Consider the following 7,942-nt stretch of genomic DNA (forward strand, 5'->3'; position numbering starts at 1 on the left):
AAGGAGTATAGAAAACCAAAGGAAAAGGTTGATAGATTTGCATTTTGCATCCTTTCAAAACGCTACTTCTCCTTCACTAAACTACAGAACTTTCGTAAAAAAATTCATGTTAACTTTTTCCTTTGGTTTGCTATTGATTCCTCTACTAAACGAAGACATTTCTTTGTTAACGATGAAGGCATGGTAGAAAACCAGATGAAAATGTTAACACTTATGAATTTAAAACAGACTCTATAGCGGACGTCCAATTTTGTTAATAATTGATGTGAATATGCTCTTTCAAGGTGACAAAAACGAGTCATTTCTTTGTGGTTTTGATTGTTTGTCTGTTGAAAAGCTTGAAGGAGTGATAGAAACAGAAAGAAGAGGTTGATACATTTGGATTTCGCACCCTTTCAAAATGCTACAACCTCCATTTAAATTTTCATATTTTTCCTATGTTTAGTGTTATTATGCTTTTCTTTTTTTTTCACGTAAAAGGAGTTTTACATTGTACCCGTGTAGAACTCGACGTCCCACTGTATATTAACGATGAACAACTTCCTAATTTGACGTGATTGGCATTGGAGTAGTTTGGCGCATTAATTCTGTAACAAAAGCAATTATTCTTTTTCTATAAATACAGTTTCGGAGACTTTGATAACCTGTACACCATTCATAAAATTTCTCCTAACAATCTGTTAACTTCTTTTCTTTGTTTTTCTATTATTTTTTCCAAGGTCACACAAACAGTCATTTCTTTGTTGTTTGATTCTTTGTGTAAAGCTTGAAAAAGTAATAGAAATTGAAAGAAAAAGGTTGAGAGATTTGGATTTCGCACCCTTTCAAAACGCTACAACCTCCATTCACCAAATATCTCGTAACAGTCTGTTAACTTTCTTCTTTGTTTCTCTATCATCTCTTTCAAGTTCACCAAAGCGAGTAATTTCCTTGTGGTTTGATTATTTGTCATGGCGAAGAACTTGAAAGAGTGATAGAAAAACAAAGAAAAAGGTTGAAAGATTTGAATTTTGCACCCTTTCAAAACGCTACAACCTCCATTCACAAAAATCCTTCTACATTTTAACAATCCCGTAAATCTTTTCGTCGTTTGATTTTCATTTTTTCCTATGTTTAGTGTTATTATGTTTTTCCTTTGTTTCGTTTCCATTTATGAACCTACGTAATAATAGATTTCTTTTAGAAATCCTTCAAATAATTTTACGTCGAATACTGAAGGAAAATGACGTCCCTATGTATTTCCCAAATAACGTGGACGTCGAGTGGTGTCAATATTGGACATGTATCTCTTTGTTTTAACGTAGCATTTATCATGCCCTGCCAACAGTCATTTCCCATATACCTGGACATCGAGTGGTGTTAGTATATGACGTGGATCTCTTTGTTTCTAACACAACATTTATCAAGCCCAATAAACTACGTTTTCCCATATAAAGTTGGACTTTCTATTTGAATTTAAAAAGGATAAATAAAAAAAGGGAGCGATCTTTGGATTTGGTTAACGAATAATACATCACATGGCAAAGAAATTTGACGTTTATTGTTGGTTTAAAGGAAAAAGAAATAAAAAGGGAGTAATCTGGCTGACAATAATACGTCGAAGTCTGAAGAATGACGTTAACCTCTTCGTTTCAAAACTTTTTCTATTAATATTACGTCGAGTAGCTTTACCACTCGACGCACTATTGGTGTTCTAAACGAAAAAAAAAACAAAAAGACTGCAATGGTATATTCAATGTAATGATGTAACGTTAAAATGTTCAATTACAATCATACAAGTGATTTAATCAATTTAAACAATTCAATCACCATTCACTAATGTTATTGCCAAAAGAGAATTTTATTAATATTCAAAAGATGATTACAACGAGCAAAACAAAAGATGACTTAAGAAGCCATTGATTACAAAATTAAAATCAAATAGCGAAAATCCATATTCTTCTGTTGCAGAATTATTGTTGATCCCTTTCTGGTTGTTTACATCACCTTCCTTTCCATTTTGATCAGCGATTTTTCAATCCTTAGAGTCTTTTGTCAATGACTGTGTCAGCTTTCAATTTACTTGAGTCCCAAGTATCTTTTTGAGCGATTCTGACATACAATCTATTTTCACCACAACCATCTAGCCCTCTCATCTTCTTCAGTTTTTTTCAAATCTGTTTTGTTTGCACTCCATGATTCAGAGATGGGATAGACTTGCTGATGATCATCATTTTTTATCATGGTGAATCCAATAAGTCCTTGATGACCAATCAATTTTTGGAAGAGAAAGCCTTCTATCTTGATAGGTTGAAAAACGACAATCCCAATCCAAACCTCTTTGATCAGCTTTATATCAACCCCCTTCACTGTGTTACAAAATGTTTCATCACTCATCTTTAAGTTGGAGTAGAACACCCTAACTAGTTCAAGATCTCTGTGAGAAACCACAGTTTTAATCTTCCTTAGACTAAAAATCTTCCCTCGAATGTCTTCATCACTAATCCAACCTGTAGGATTAACATTCCTTGCAATAAGGACAACCTTTCATTTTCTTCTTGATGATGAAGAAGCCATTTGTGATTAGATTCTGGAACGTCTTTCACATTTCTAGGGTTTGTAACTCTTCAGTTTAGAAAACACTGAGTGCGTTTTCAAATCAAGTATTTATAAAATTGTGCATCAAATCTTATCAGTTTCAAGCCCAAATAAAATTTTCAATCTTATATATAGCCCAATAATATAATTTCATCAACGTCGAGTGATTGCAAAATTTGTAGAAATGACCGGTGATTGCTATCCTGACCTGGTAAAAGTCTTCTACCACAATATGAAGGTTATCAATTGTGTTATATGCTCTCAGGGGAAAGGTGTCGATATTAAAATTGATGATGAAATATGACTATCTTTTACTGGTCTTAAAGCAGAAGGCTTCATGTCTCATGAAAGAAATTCTGAACTCAACCAATAGACCAACAAGAAGAAAATTTATAAGGAATATCTGAGAAGTCCAAAAAGGCTAAAGGTATACAAGCCGTATCTACTTGATGGTTTGAAAATGGAAGAAAAAATGTGTGCTTTTGTACTTACTTGGGTACTACCTGGAAGATGTTTACGTGATCGTCTAACTACTGAAGATTTATTTTTGGTTCATGCCATAAAAACCCGGATACCAACCAACTGGGTTGCTATTATGATTGAGCACATGATTGAAATTGCAAGTAGTCATGGTGTTTTTATCAGCAGTGTATTGAAAGCATCATCAAGTTGATCTTACTGGTGAAAAAAATATTTGGTGCACCGAAAAAAATGAAATAGGAAAAGCGACATTGGCCTTTAATGGTCTAAAGAAAACAAAAGATGGCTGGGTGTTCAAGGATGTTGACGAAACTCCTTCTACCTTCACTTCACCCACTGAGTTTGAAAGATTTATTGTGGATCAATTTCGAAAGCTTTCAACAAGAATTTCAAAAGTTGAAAAATCTCTCATCATGATTCACAAGAAATTAGATGAAGACAATGCTCTCAGAACTCCCTCGGCAAGTGAATTTGATGATGAAAACGACACAAAAGAAGATGAGTCTATGGAGACATCTGACTCAGATTAGGAAGAAGAGTCCATTTTAGTTTATTTTTCTGAAATTAATGTAATATTTAGTATATTTTTATATGTTTGAACTCTGTTTGAAATTTTAATATATACTTTTCGTGGTTATATTTTCATATTTTCCCTTTTTAAAATGTTATTATGGTTTTTTTTAAGTCCTTGAAGTTTTTTTTACGTCGAATTCTCAAAAACGTTGACGTTTTAAAAGATAAAAATAAGAAAAAGGAATGTTACGTTGCATATTATAAAAGTTGACGTCAAAGATCAAGTCCATTTCTTTAAATACAATTACGGATCTTGATCTAGTCCTCCACTTATAAAATTTAGGCGTAACTTGTCACTCTGATAACATTTTTTTTTTTGTTTTCTCATAGCTCTTTGAAGGTCACAAAAGTTTGGGTAAGGCATGAACGAGCTATAGAAATCCAAAGAAATAAGTTAACAGATTTGGATTTCTTTTAAAGTAATACAATTTGAATGACTTTTTCTTTTGGTTCAAGGAATGGTGGAAATCCAGAGGAAAATGTTAACGCTCATGAAATTTAAAAAAAGTTTAATAATTCTCTACGTCGAACGGGACGAGAGTTCGACGTCAACTGCGTAAGTAGACTCTTATTTTTATTTGTCTTGAAGATGTTTCCACCCTAAGAAACCAGATAGCTCTGAAATCTAACGGTAGAAAACAACTCCAAGACAATTTAAAAAAAGAACCAGACATTGCCAAATGATGAAGTTGAACAACTTTTTTATAAATTTATTTTAGTTCTCAAAATTGTTTCAGCATTAAATATACTGTGAACCATATTTCTTTGTCCTAAGCACTTGCCTTTCGGTAAGATATCTTAACCATTTCTGTACTTTAATTTGAAAAGGCACCTTCATATGAAATGACGATGAATGCGCCACTTTCAAACACAAGTTAGCAAATTGCAATTTGAGGAACAAAAATGCTTTGAAATCTAAAGAAAAGAAAATACAAAGGGAATAAAAAACATGAATCCTAATATGTTCAACAGGGAAACAGGAGGTCAGGGAGAACACGAATTTCAAGCTATATTTATAGATGAAATGATGACGTCAAACTGGCTAAGAAATAGACATACATTATATCAAGAATTATGCTTAGCAACTGCCACAGTCCATCCTCTATAGGAACGTCAAAGCCCAGCCGTAGAAGATGTTCGAACATCATTCAATGAAAAGTAACAAATCTCTTTTGATTCAAATAAGAACTAATTGACGTCTAGCCCCCCAATAATTGACGTGCAAAACATCGTTGGAAACAACACACCATCAATGTCCCAACTACTCCAATTTCTTAAGGTCCAAGCGCCACAAACTCGAATGTGCTATTTAATGATTAAAAAGTAAAAAGAAAAAAAGAATAAAAATTAGATGAACCACTGATGAAAATTAGATCATGATAAAAGCAGTACATTGTTTAATTATGCTTAGTAACTGCCACACTGTATAAACGTCGAAGCCCAACCGAATTCGACGTTCAAACATCATTCACTCAAAAAGTAAAAAATCTCTTTGGATTCTGATATGAACTCCTTGCTGACTAAACGAAGACATTTCTATGATATATGACGTCATTGATGACAAATATTTGACATCAATCTCCAGTCCTTTGCATCGAATGCACTCAAATTCGACGTCAAATGTATAAATTTAATTTGTATTGAAGTTGTTTCCACCGTAACTTTGAAATCTAATGGTAGAAGACAACTCCAAGACAATTTAAAAAACGATTCATGCATAGTTAAATGATGAAGTTGAACAACATTTTTATATAATTATTTTAGATCTTAAAATTATATCAGCATTAAACATATTGTGAACCATATATTTCTTTTTCCTAAGCACTTCCCTTTCCGTAAGATAACTTAATCATTTCTATACTATAAAAAGCATTTTGTTGACTTGAATTTCAAAGGTCACCTTCATGTGAACTGAGACCTGAATGCGACACTTTGAAATTCAAGTGAGCAAATTGCAATTTAAAGAATAGACATGTTTCGAAATCAAAGGAAAGGAAAACGCCAAGGAAATAAAAAACATGAATCCTAATATGTTCAATATGGAAACAGGAAGCAAGGGATTCTGTGATGCAAGCAATATTCATAGATGAATCGATGATGTACATCGTGTAATTATGCTTACTTATTGTCACACTGCACCATCTTCTATGAACGTCGAAGCCCCACCGAATTCGACGTTCAAATATCATTCAGAGAAAAAGTAATAAATTTCGTTTGATTCATATAAGAACAAATTGACGTCCGCCCCCCAGAAATTGTCTACTTATCAATCACCCGCGAAGAAGGTGACATTTGGAGGGATCGAAGTTAAAAAGTTTGATGTGCCCCTCTATATTGATATAATATTTTCCACTCTCAATTTTGCTAAGTTAATATAATCGATTCTAAGTAATAAAGAATCGATTCAAAGCGTTATAAATTAAGAAATGCAAATGAGCTTTTAATGATTTTTTGTGGTAACATTAATGACAACGTGGCTGGATATTGATCACACGTTTGTTAAAATACTAAAAAACAAAGAAATAATGCATGAGAGTGGTCAAACTTGTTTTTTTAATAATGTTAATCATAGTATTTTTTGATATCATAATCATTTATATTAATAACTAATTATAATTATTTGAATGTGGCCAAATTTTTGGTCTAAGAGTTCGTTTGATCTTTTAGCGTATTCGACTTTTTAAATTCGAGTTTTTTATAAACGCTTATGTGATAGTCCTGATTGGTCCGTTTCAAATATATAGACCAATAAAATAGTAACACATATTCTATTGTCAAAAAGTTGGTAACATATCATTGGTCTTAACAAAATTTTTGTTGTGGTCGAATTCTACCAAATCTCTATCATGACCTGGCCCGTCCGTCTCGACTTTTTTGCTTGTACTGGAGGTTCATAAGACAAAAATGGAGATGCCACAATCTAGCATATTGATAAGAAAAGGAAGATTAGCCCCAAAGATGTTATTCTTTGATAAGAATCAGAGTTGTAAACCAATAACCAAGAGAATCCTCTCTGACAAAACTGCAAATGCATATTTATGACTTCCAAAGTGTCTACATATGTATTTGGTGCCCCTATATATAGGTATAAATGTTTAAAAGACCTAAGAAACCCTAAAAGAAAGCCCAATGACATTGGGTCCAAAAATAACTTGACAAATGAAACAAATTGTTTGCAATTGAAAGAAAATTACAATTTATTTTATTTCCTATATTAATTATTAGGTTTAATAGGTTCGGAGGTCCCTATATTTGGGGGTTCGTTTCAATTGGGTCCTCCAATTTTGAAAGTGATCAATTAGGTCCCTAATTTGGTAAATGTGATTCAATAATAGGATCTCCGTTAAATTGATCACTTTCAAAATCATGTTTTTCGAGGATAATTGATATCTGCAAACCTTACCAAATCATGTTTTTCGAGGATAACAATTATCCTCAGCTTGCCACTTCATAACAAAGTTAATAGAGTTAACTCAATTTAACGGAGATCCTATTATTGAATCACATTTACCAAATTAGGGACCTAATTGATCACTTTCAAAATTGGAGGACCCAATTGAAACGAACCCCTAAATATAGGGACCTCCGAACCTATTAAACCTAATTATTATTTAGGAGATAGTCCTCTATCCTAACTTTGGCTTGGGTTAGCCTATCCTGACCTTTGGCAATGGTCGACCTGTTTTGACCTTCAACTTATGTTAGTCTGTCTGGACCTTTAGACTTAATCAACCCATCCCAACATTCATTTTGGGTAAACCAGTCTCGACCGTTAGTCAAACTTAACCTGCCTTAATCTTCAACCTAACCCATTTTGTCTTAATTTTTGGTCCAGATCGGTCTGACTATTCTCCATACACGTTGTCTCTTCTCGATCTTTGACTTGGATTGATGCATCTCAATTGTTAACTTGTCTCAATATTTTTTTCTAACTGACCTATCTCAATTTTTGTCCAAAATAATCTATCTTCACATTTAGTTTATCAGTCAACTTAATTTTTTCTCAAACTTAAAGTATTATTTTTTAAAAATCAATCAAAGTCTTTTAATATAATCACACCTATCTTTATCCTAAAATTAACGCACACATAGAAAGAGACATTGAAGACTTTATTTATGTTTTATCATACCTATCTTAATAATAAAACTTTTTAAAGGAGAGGAAAGAAATATAAAGTTTGGAAATGTTGTTGAATGTAATTAAAAAAATATTTACGGTATAGAATATTTTTCATTTTTTATATGAAAAAAGTTAGTTCGGATGCTAAAAAAACATTCATTTCACATGACTTTTAATAATATAATAATATTT

Source organism: Vigna umbellata, chromosome 6 (assembly GCF_029865625.1).
Source record: "Vigna umbellata cultivar VRB3 chromosome 6, Vumbellata_1.0, whole genome shotgun sequence".
NCBI lineage: Eukaryota > Viridiplantae > Streptophyta > Magnoliopsida > Fabales > Fabaceae > Vigna > Vigna umbellata.